We start from the raw sequence: 11,687 nt of genomic DNA on the forward strand, positions 1-11,687 counted from the left end.
ACTTGATTTGAGGAATTTATTAACAGATAAAAAACAGATATTTTCCTTTTTATTCATGGAACCAAGCAAAGACACTCTGGAAATAGCATCAATCTAATTTTCCTGTGTGTAATTTTTTTTTTACTTTTATTCTCATATCCTACCACACTTGAAACAAATCAGAAAACACAGCCTTTCTTAAAAAGTAACGTTTCAGGCTGCTCACTTCGTCGTAGCCAATTATACCATCTTCTGCTCTCATCTCAGCCTCTGGCAGCACAAGCCCCAAATGAGGACGGCCCAAAGCCTCGGTCTCTACACCTGCCTGAGGGACCCGGACAAGGCCCCGGGCTCCTGACTTAGGATTGGCTCAATTCCGGCCGTTGGAGCTGCTTGGGAGTGAATCAACAGATGGAAAATCTCCTCTCTGTATATCTGACTAACCAATTGAAGAAAAAAAAAAAAAAGACCAACCACATCCATACCGTAGTACTTTGACAAGGGGTGGTGCTTTTTACTCTTATATAATTAATTCTTCTAAATTACTGAGCAACATGTTTAAGATCTTTTTACCCATGTGACTTTTTCTGATTTCCTTGGTATCCACGGTGACTGATATTTGTGAGCCAACGAATAAAATTTTTGGATATGACTAGTAGGAGGCTAATGACTTTGGAATCATCATCTCATTTACATAATGTATCCATAAACTCCCTGCTCTGCATACTCACAAACACACACATATTTTTAAAAATTATTTTCATTTTATTTGAAACAAGGCTGAGTTGCAGAGAGAAGGAGTGAGTGGGAGAGACAGCTTCCATCCACTGGTTCACTCCCCAACTGGCCGCAATGGCCAGTTGAGCCAATCCAAAACCAGGAGCCACAGGCTTCCTCTGGGCTGCCACATGGGTGTGCAGGCACTGGAGCCTTCCTGGCTGCTTTCCCAAGCCATAAGCAGGGAGTCAGATCAACAAAAAGTGGGGGCCGAGCAGGTAGATCTTTCTCTCTGTGGTTCTTCCTCTCTCTGTAAATCTGCCTTTCAAGTAAAAGTAAGTTCATCTTAAAGAGCGCATGTGTGAGAAAGAGAGAGAGAGAGAGACTTAGGTCCCCGGTCTAGAAGTTCAAGGATGTGGCACCAGCATCCACTGGACCCTGGGGAGAACTTCATGCAAGTATCGTCACAGCCGTGGGATCATGCAAAAGGGAGCAATGACGTCAGAGAGGGGGGTCGTAGCTACAGAGATCGACCAGGTTTGCACTTCAGAGAGAACTCACACTCACGGGAACTACCTGTGTCCCATCTCAGAGCACACCCACAGCGCCCACAGCCCTCCCACCAGGCACCACGGCAGCACTACACATCGGCAATGGAGAGTCAGAACCCAGCCAGTGAATTCCCGAGGCACAAACCACAGCACCTCCACAGAGCATAGCTTCCACTGTTGCAAAGGAAATTTCTCGAAAATAACTGAGCAAAACATTTAACAATAGCAATAATAGTAAAAACTAAAAGCACTTAGAGAAATTTCTTCAGCTATTGGAAAATATCTAATTAAAATCCCCAACTGCAATAATAATCATTAGAAAAGCATTAAAATAATTCCTTCTGAAGTTACTTTCTCTTTCCAGAAATGTATTACTCTGTAACAGTTCTAAATTCATGACTACCAGGACATGCTGATTTTTATTGATGAAATTTTTTAAAAAGTAGCATTACCTTCCTGGAATAATAACATATCAGTTAATAGACCCAAAGTTAAAAGTTCTTCCAAATTCAAAGAAGCACATCTTATATCGTGGAATGTAGACTCTGTGACAGAACAATGACTGAGCAATCTTTTCCAGGCAAAGGATATTTATTTCTCAGAATCTTCTTCAATCACACCGTGTGAATGACTAATTTGTCAGCTCGCTAACCTGGCTAACTCAAGCCCTACTGATGAGGCTGGAGAGTTCTTTGCACCTGTTGCTCATTTTATCCAAACAAGAAAAGCTTGAGAGTGCGACCACTTCTGACACAATGAAAGACAAAACAGAGAATCACTTGATGCAGGAAACGTGATACTGGAATGTAGGGCAAAAACAGAATAAACTGCTAAACTGGGACCATAATGACAGCCAGATGAAACCTCCGCCAGAGTTCAAGTAAGCAAAAGTCAAACCAGACACTGAGCTCCAGAATGCGACCAGATGCTCATCCCCTCAGCACATCCATGGGATATTGGAAATAAAAATGTGTCACCGATTTTAAAATAGAAGTCATTAAGGACTCTGGATTGCTCATTGAACCCATAGGTTTGCTTCATAAAAATGCATCTTGCAGTCAACTCTGCTGCGACAAAGCTACTCTACAAAGTTAACTGACACACGTTCTCCCGTTTACCATAAACACTTTCCTTGATATTCTTTAAAATAAAAAAGATTTATTCATTTCTATTAGAGAGGCAGATTTACAGAGAGAGGGAGATACAGAGAGAAAGATCTTCCATCTGCTGATTCACTATCCAAGTGGCCACAATGATCAGAGCTGAGCTGATCCAAAGCCAGGAGTCAGGAGCTTCCTCCAGGTCTCCCTCATGGGAACAGTGTCCCAAGGCTTTGAGTAGTCCTCTACCTCCTTCCCAGGCCACAGGCAGGAATCTGGATTGGAAGTGGAGCAGCCAAGACAAAATTGACACCCATATGGGATCCCAGTGCTTGCAAAACAAGGATTTAGCCACTGAGCCATCATGCCAAGCCCTTCCTTGATGATCTTTAACAAACTGTATCTCACTCTGAGCACTTTTCCGAAGAAATCCTTCAGGGGCTTGCATGGTGGCCTAGCAAATCAAACTGTCCCCAGATACACCTGCCTTCAGCAGCAGTTTGAGTGCCCACTTTCCACTTCTGATCCAGCTCTCTGCTAATTCACGTAAGAATGCAGAAGATGACCCAAATGCTTGGGTGCATGTATCCACTTGGGAGAGCCAGAGGGAGCTCCAGGATCCTGGCTTCAGCCTCGCCCAGCCCAGCCCTTTATTTTCACAACTTATCTATCACTTAATGGGAGAAATACATCAAAAGAGAAATAAAACATAAAGATCTAAGATAATAAGTTTCAAACATTAAATCCCCCTACAACTGTAGGCTGTACAACCTCATAAACAATAATCAAAAGCATATCTTGGATATTAATAAAATCACCCTATAATTCCTATAGTTAAAAAAATTATAAAAGTGCTTAAAACAGCTACATTTTCTATGCTCTAAAGAGTTGCAAGGACAGGCTAACCTTTTAGGGTCACAGTAGCTATACTTTTTGCCATAGCAGTTTCAGCTCATGCTCCCATCACTTCCATTAGTTTGTAAGATTCTTATCAAGCCCTTTCCCATAAGGCATGCTACATGTCTGGGCCAGATTCCAGGGCATTGGGTAGGCACACAATAAGGTGTCCAGAAACGGCCTGGGCTTAATTGTACTCCTGTGTGCATTTAAAGGCCCACTCACCAAGACATTATCGCTAACATTAACTCCCAAGCTCACATCAGTTACAAAAGCCATCTCACAGGGGCAAACAATGCCTCAATAGATCATAGAATTCTTAGTGAGGTGATTGAGTGTCTATGCGAAAGGGGGTGAAACAGCGTCCAGCTAGTCAGAGAGAAATCTGCCAGGCCCTGCCAAACAGCTGGAAGCTCCCCGGGCCCTGCCAAGCAGGAAGCTATTCTCTTCACACCTTCGTGTCATCCACACCCACTGCACGGACGCCAGCACAACACCATGGCAAAGCCTTTCTGCTGTGGCACCAGCATCCCATGTGGGTGCCAGTCACATCTTGGCTGTTTCACTTCCAATCCAGCTCCCTAGGTGAGGTCTGGGAAAGCAGCAGAAGATGACCCAATGCTTGGGTTGCTGCATCCATATGGGAGACCTAGAAGATACTCCTGGCTCCCCACTTTGGATCAGCTCAGCTCCGGCTGCTACAACCCTTAGGGAGTGATCAGGAATGGAAGATGTCTGCTTTTTCCTGTAACTCTACCTTTCAAATGAAACAAATCCTCTCATTTTGCCAGTTTCAATTTTATTCTTTTCTTCTTAAAGATTTATTTTAGAAGTATGTTTTGATTGTGTAAGCCACATGCAGAGTTCTGTATCTACCCTTTCACATTCTGGCTTGACAAATACAGCGGAATCTTTCACTTTCAGAGCAAAACGTAATAGCCTATTTTTATCTCGCATTCTAAGCATGTCTGGCCTATTGAGACCCTAGGGAAAGGAAGATAACACAGGACACAGAGAGATGACCTAATGAATCAGTTGCATGTATCGTCATGAAAAAAAAGTTTTCACTGTTACTTCCCATTGGATGCATGCCAGCCGTTCCTTGCATCTCATTAATCAGATAAGTGCACCAAGTTAAGCCTCATGACACTTAACCCGGAGTGATTTTTCAGCCCATAAAAAGATTCCCATATATTTTATGTCTTCTGATTTACCACATTTTTTAATTCAAAAGTTCTTTAAAATGTTCAAATTCGACTCAGACTTCCAATATCATGATTTCAAATTTTTAAATAGTTTCATGATTAACTAGGAAATATAAAAGTGTAGTATATATGTCCTACAGACATCATATGATGATAAGTAAGTAATTAATGGTCTTGGTAGAAATTCCTCTATCGTTCTATAACACACACGCAGAGTTAATATAAGGAATTCTCGTAGATCCACTTTGGTCTGCATCTATTATTTGATTTCCTCAGTATAGAAACAGTTAAAAAGTAGGTCTAAAAACAGACATGCAGCATATCTAAATATAGAAAAATGAAAGCATTTGCCATCTTTTACCAATAAAAGTAGCTTTCAACTTCAATGCCCAATCTCTCACAGCTGGGAATCATAACACCTAAAGTTAGCACTAGCCAGAAATAAAACCATGGAGAAAATATTCCTTTTTTCTTCCCTCTCTGACGCCTCTAATTCCACCCGCATGTCAGCATCCTGCCAGAACAAGGCTGCCTTTCCTGGTATCCTGCAGTCAATGCACGGAGCTCTTGCTTAGAACTCTGTTCTCCGTCCTTTCTTTCGGCCCAGTGCTCAAGTTCTTGTAAATCAACTGAGCCCAATCTGCGGCATTAAGCTGTATTCAGAAGAGTGAAAAGGATGATGATACATCACACAGAGCAAAGTACGGGAACTGAGGGTGCCACATTTTAACAGGGATGCTCAAGTCAGGGGGCTTTTAACAATGCAGAAAAGCTTCACTGCAGAGTGTTAAGACCAGAAGTGTCTTTGAAGAGAGCTGCTTCTCAGCAGAGTGCCCTTAAATTAATAATTCAGTTGACATGAGTGAGTCCTGCCTAAAGGTGTAGGAGGGGCAAGCCTGTCTAAGATTTCACTTGGGACACCACGCCCCTTACCAGAGTGTCTGGGTTCAAATCCCAACTAAGCTTAAACACACACACACACACACATACACGTTATTTATTTGCATTGGAAAGGCAGATCAGATTTACAGAAAGAAGGACAGACAGAGAGAAAGATCTTCCATCATCTGGTTCACTCCTCACAATGGCTGGAGCTGAGCCAATCTGAAACCAGAAGCCAGGAACCTCTTCCAGGTCTCCCACATAGGTGCTCAAGGCTTAGGCCATCCTCCACTGTTTTCCCAAGCCAGAAACAGGAAGCTGGATGGGAAGCGGAGCAGTGAACACACAAACCAGAGCTTGGGGTACCTGCACTTGCAGGCAGAGGATTAGCCAATCAAGCCATCATGCTGCCCTGGCTATGCTTCAAAGTGCAGCGTCTCACAGATGCATGCTATGGGAGAAACAGGTGGTGGCTCAAGCACTTGAGTCCATGTCACTCACCTGAGACAGCCAGATTAAGTTCCCAACCCTGGCTTTGCACAGCTCAGCACTCAGCTGTGGCAGGCATTTGAGTGAATCAAGGTCGTTCTCTCTCTCCTGCCTTTAAAATGAAAATGAAAATAAACAAAAATCTTTATATATTTTGTTCAAAAGTGTACAACTGTAGGACCAATCGTTATCATAGTTTTGTTTTAATATTTTCATTAGAATTATCAACAGATGAAGATACCCTTGAGGTCTGGCAACAGGTTGGGGAGATGGAAGGAAAAGCAAATTCTAGTATACAATATTTCCTTGTGATTCAAGGTTTCGATCAGGAATATTAGCCTTGACTTCAGTGTTAGCAAGTCTAAGGAAGGGATCACAGAAGCGTGTACATGTATGTCTATAGTTGGGTCATGTTCCAAAGACACAAGGATATTCTGAGACTGAATCACGTATTTCAGACTTCACTTTTAATTCTAGGAATTAAAAGATTCACTTTGTTTCCTTCTTGGGATATAAGTACTTGGAATCTCAGACAGCTGCTAAGCTCAGCTTAAAAAATAGATCCACAAAAACTTGACAATAATTGGTCCTTCAACAGTGTGGCTTATATTTGAAGCTGTGAACTTGCCATTGGAAAACTCTGAAATTCTCCAAACTCTATTGTTCCATCAGAGACAAAAAAGTAAGAAATAGAGGGAAACTCAGCTCTCTGCTCACCCCTGGTCAATCCACACACTCAATTTCACCTGAATTTCCTGGAGCAAGTTAGCTGTGCTCATTTCCCTTTTCCATTTAGAATATTCAGAATATTCAGATTGGAGTAACATGATTGTGAAGATACAATTTATTTGTTTTAAAAAATATGCTATTTGAGGGGAGTAAACCAGAAGACAGAAGATCTTTGTCTCTCCTCTCTGTGGATCTGCCTTTCCAATAACAATAAATAAATGCCTTATATATACAGTTTATTTGAAGGACAGAGAGAAAGAGACTTGAAGAGACAGAGCCCTACTGCCCACTAGTTTGCTCCACAAATGGCCAACAGCAGCCGGTACTAGGTCAGAAACCCAGAACTTGACCCCGGGCTCACCTATGGGTGACAAGGATTCATGCGACTGAGCCACCATGGCACTGTGAGGAGGAGCCTGGGTCTCAGGGAGAGCAAAGGACGCCAACTCGGGCCCTGCAGTGAGGTACCTGGGCATCTCAAGTGACATTTGTATCACTACACCAAACAACCGCCAACAGTTCCTATTGCCTCCCTCCTCCTGCCCATCATAACGCAGATTGCTTTAAATCCCTCCTATAACCTTTCTGCTAAGAACTTGGCATCCCTGAAACTTGAAGCTGCTTTGGTGCAGAGCAGAGGCCATACTGAACGGTGACTAGGCAAAGGAACCTGGTTGTCACTTCTGCAGGAGCCTGGCATCTACTTCCTGTGCCTGCTTTTATTCCAAGGTAGATCTGTAACAGAAGATGACTTTCAACCAAAGGTTGACTTTCTCCAAAGGTTGTATCCTAAATGATTCTGTATTCTCATCCCTTTGTCTAAAAGAGAAAAAGGATGTCACCGAAGTTGGGAAGCTACTCAGGTTATAAATCTTGAGGTATCAGTTTCCCCACACCATCACCTTTATTTTGACTTTGGGAACTACTGTGAAAGCAGTTTTGTGCAAAATATTGTCTGATCACGCTTCATTTTTTTTTTAAAGATTTATTTTTATTATTTTTTCATTGGAAAGGCAGATATACAGAGAGGAGAGACAGAGAGGAAGATCTTCCGTCCGATGATTCACTCCCCAAGTGAGCGCAACGGGCCGATACTATGCCGATCCGAAGCCAGGAGCCTCTTCCGGGTCTCCCACGCAGGTGCAGGTTCCCAAGACTTTGGGCCGTCCTCGACTGCTTTCCCAGGCCACAGGCAGGGAGCTGGAAGGGAAGCGGGGCTGCCGGGATTAGAACCGGCACCCATATGGGATCCCGGGCGTGCTAGGTGAGGACCTTAACCACTTGCGCCACCGCGCCGGGCCCACGCTTCATTTTTTAAATACTGATATCTATAATAGCATGCTGGTGACTAACATAAGAACTTCTTTCTTTCCTACAATTTATTTACTTGTTATTGTTTTGTTTGTTTGTTTGAAAAGCAACCATGGAGACATAGGAGAAGAGAGAAGAAGAGAGCCAGAGAGAGAGAAAGAAAGAAAGTGACAGCTTCCACCCACTGATTCACTCTCCAAATGACCTCGTTGGCCAGGACAGGGCCATGCTTGAGGCAGGAGCTTCCTCTGGGTCTCTCAGATGCGCCTCAGGAGCCCAAGCACTTGGAACAAACTCTGTTGCTTCCCCGGGCACATGAGCAGGAGGCTGTAAGGGAAGTAGGGCAGCAGGAACTTGAATCAGCACCAATAACAGAAGCAAAAGCTAAGAAAATATTGTTCTTTCTTAGGAAAAGTCTTATTCTTTTCCGTACCAATTAAACAAAATTTTATATGAACAAGTTTAAAGCAAAATTATGTAATGATTTCACTACCTAAAGAACTCTCATTTGGGGGCCAACATCTTGGCATGGTGACTAAATCACTGCCTGTGACCCCAGCATCCTATACGCACATCAGCTTGAGTGCTTGACTGTATCACTATACAGGCGTTTCAGTGCTTGGCTGCTCCACTTCCAGTCAGCACGGGCTAATGGGCTGGGAAAAGTAACAGAAGATGGCCCAAATAGAAGACCAGGATGAAGCTCCTGACTCCTGGTTTTGGCATGGGTGAACCCTGGCCATTGTGGCCACTCAGAGAGTAAGCCACCAAATGGAAAATCTCACTTCCTCTCCCTGTATATCTCTGTCTCTCTCTCTCTCACTCTCTGTAGCTCTTTCAAATAAAATATTTTAAAAAGGAAATTAAGGAGAATTCCCCCCATCACAATAGCCCTCTTCATGTTCTGCATCCATTTTTGCTTCTTTACCATCAGTTACCATGTAGAAATGTCTGCTTTTCTGGCGGAAGTAAACGTGATTTCCCAAGAACCATTCCCAGCATTTCTCTGCTTTCTCTCCTCTATAGCCACATCCATATTTCACTATCACTTTTAAACTGTCAAAAATATAAATCTAGATATATTTTCTCCCCATTTCTGTCACGTACAGCCCTATTCCATTGCTCCCTTACAGAAAATTCCTAAAACTTAAATTCATCATCCCTATATCTTCTTTTACTTTCCATCCTTCCTGGAATTCACTCTCAATTGTGTGCTTTTCATTCCTCCATAATTGCCCCACTCAACTGCAATAATCAAGTGCCAAGTCCATTTTCATCCATTTGTGTTCCTTTACTTAGCTGTCACATTCAGCCAAGGCAATTCCTTTCTCCTGCTTGAAATACTTCACCCTTACACTCCTGGTTTCTTCTACCTCTTGCTGCGTGTTTTCGTGTTCCTTCAGAGAGTCCTTCTCTGATCTCCAATCCGTTGGCCTCAGCACACCTCTATCATCGATCTCTCAGAGATGGCTTTCTACTCTATCAACATGCTGTCCGTCCTCAACTGTTAATCTGCTTCCTAGAGCTCCTTCCAGACTGCTGTGGACAGCTCTAGGAAGCAACATCTTCACTTAGATGTCTAAAAGGCATCTCACAGCTCATGTGCCTAACAAAGGGCACGAACCCTGAACTCCTATATCACAAGATCATCCTTCTAATCGCTCAAGCTACAAACCTGTCACCCTTCTGGATGTCCCCTCTCTCCTAGCACTCCTCACGCAACCATTGTCATTGTCATCTGGCAGCTGAAACCTGAGAGCTAGAGAAGAAAAGGACTTGTCTAAGATTCTCCTTCACAGTACATACAGACTGTGCCAGAGGCAGAACGACTCTCCTCCGGTACTGCTTGGATGCTAGCCGGGAAATGAGTCATCCAGCCAACCACAGAGAATAGAAAATATTCCAATATTCCAAATGTTCTCTGAGGCAATGGAGTGGTAACTCTCAACAAATATATTGTCTGCTATATACCACATTTTCCCAATTGAAAAAAGAAATCGGTGCTACAGTTTTGTGAGCACATTGACAAGAGGACAATTCATCTAAGATTGATGAGGGCTTCTTCTGTCCTTGGCCAGGCAAAAGCCTGTACCACGTTGTCTAAAATTCATATGAGCAGAATAAATGCTCTTACCAGAAGTGACTGTCGCAGACGTCATCTGGCCCTTCTTCCTCTCCACTTCCCACGTGACTTCCCAAGTCTGCCGGCTGTCAGCATATTTACAAAGCTGTGGGAAGACACCACGGGCTCCTTTCCATTCTTCCTTCTCACCGCGATTCTCGGACACAAACATTTTCAGAGTGTGTCCAAGATGTTCTCTCTCCAAACTGTTTTGATGCTTTTCCCACAGTGTTTTTGTTACACATCTCTGCCTGATGTCAGGCCTATCGGTTGCAGACCGAACAAGAGGCCTCCAAAGCCACTGGGTTCGCTAAGTATAAACATGATTTACAAGCATGATAATGGGCCAGTTCCTTAAAAGGAGATTATTAGGACCAGGGTATTCAGTTGTTTCCCTAAAGTTTTTGCAGCATTTTGTTTTTAAATCCCAACATTTAGCTTCTTGATCCTTTAGGAGATAATGGCATTCCTATGTCTTTTAGGGCTAGTAGCAGAATATTGGGAAAAGAAGACGAGTCATTGTCATGACTCAGAGTTGGATTGTAAACACAGACAACATTCTGTTATGACTTTTTAATAATCCAACAAATTTTTAATTCATAAATGAAAAGAACCTTTTATTTACATTTCTTCCATACCATATATTCACCCATCCTCAGGGAAAAACACTATCCTGTTACAGTCAGCTGTCGGTTCCTCTCCTCCTAAACACGAAAGGGGTGGGGATCCAAAATCTCCTTGAAGCCATGGCTGCAGTAAAAACCAAGGACCGTCCCTGTCCATCCTCAACTTCCCAGCAGGAGCTGCATTGAGCACAACCTCTCACCATAGTCACTCTGGGTTACTGAGGATTCTAAACTGCTCATCAACGTTTGCCACTCTTAGATTCGGATGGGAATTAACACAACCACCTGAAGCTGTGTTTCTCACACATCGGCCATGCAGTCAATCAGCACGCTCACATTGCTGGGCCTGCATATTAAAGCAACTAGGCAACTCCCGCTCCCCCCACGGGACCATGCTCAGAACTACGGAGTGCTCCACTCTCAGCTTTGACTCTCAGCTTCCTCCTTGTCTTCAGGTCCATCCTCATCAAGTCTGTCACTCCTCCTTCTATCCAGGCTTGCTCTCACATTCTGCTCACACTGAAAGGTGGAGCTAGGGGCCTGGTGCTGTGGCATGGCACGCTAATCCTCAGTCTGCGGTGCCAAATTCCCATGTGAGTGCTGGGTCAAGTTCCAGCTGCTCCACTTCTGATTCAACTCCCTGCCAATAGCCTGGGGAAGCAGCAGAAAATGGTTCAAGTTCTCGGGCCTCTGAATCCACGTGGGAGACTCAGAAACTTCTGCCTCCTCATGTCAGAGCAGCCTAGCTCTGCCTGTTGCAGCCATCTGGAGAGCACACCAGGGGATGGAGCAGCTCTGTCTCTCCTCTCTCCAACAAGCTTCCCCTCAGAAACCCCCACCTCCTGCAGCAGCACCAACCTTGACTTACATAGTCTCTAACACATGGACCATGGAAAGACATTCAACACCCAAACTGATATCCAAACTATTAGAAGTAGCAGAATGATCTAAAAAAAAAAAATAGTAAACACAGGAAGCCTAGATTTATACAAAGAAGTAACAAGGCTTGGAGCTTGATAGCAATCATCCCATGTCCACAACCCTTAGAACGTGGAATACAGAATCTACTCGAAAGAGAT

This window comes from Ochotona curzoniae, unplaced genomic scaffold, assembly GCF_017591425.1.
Source record: "Ochotona curzoniae isolate NIBS_2020 unplaced genomic scaffold, NIBS_Ocur_1.0 contig_430, whole genome shotgun sequence".
Classification (NCBI taxonomy): Eukaryota; Metazoa; Chordata; class Mammalia; order Lagomorpha; family Ochotonidae; genus Ochotona; species Ochotona curzoniae.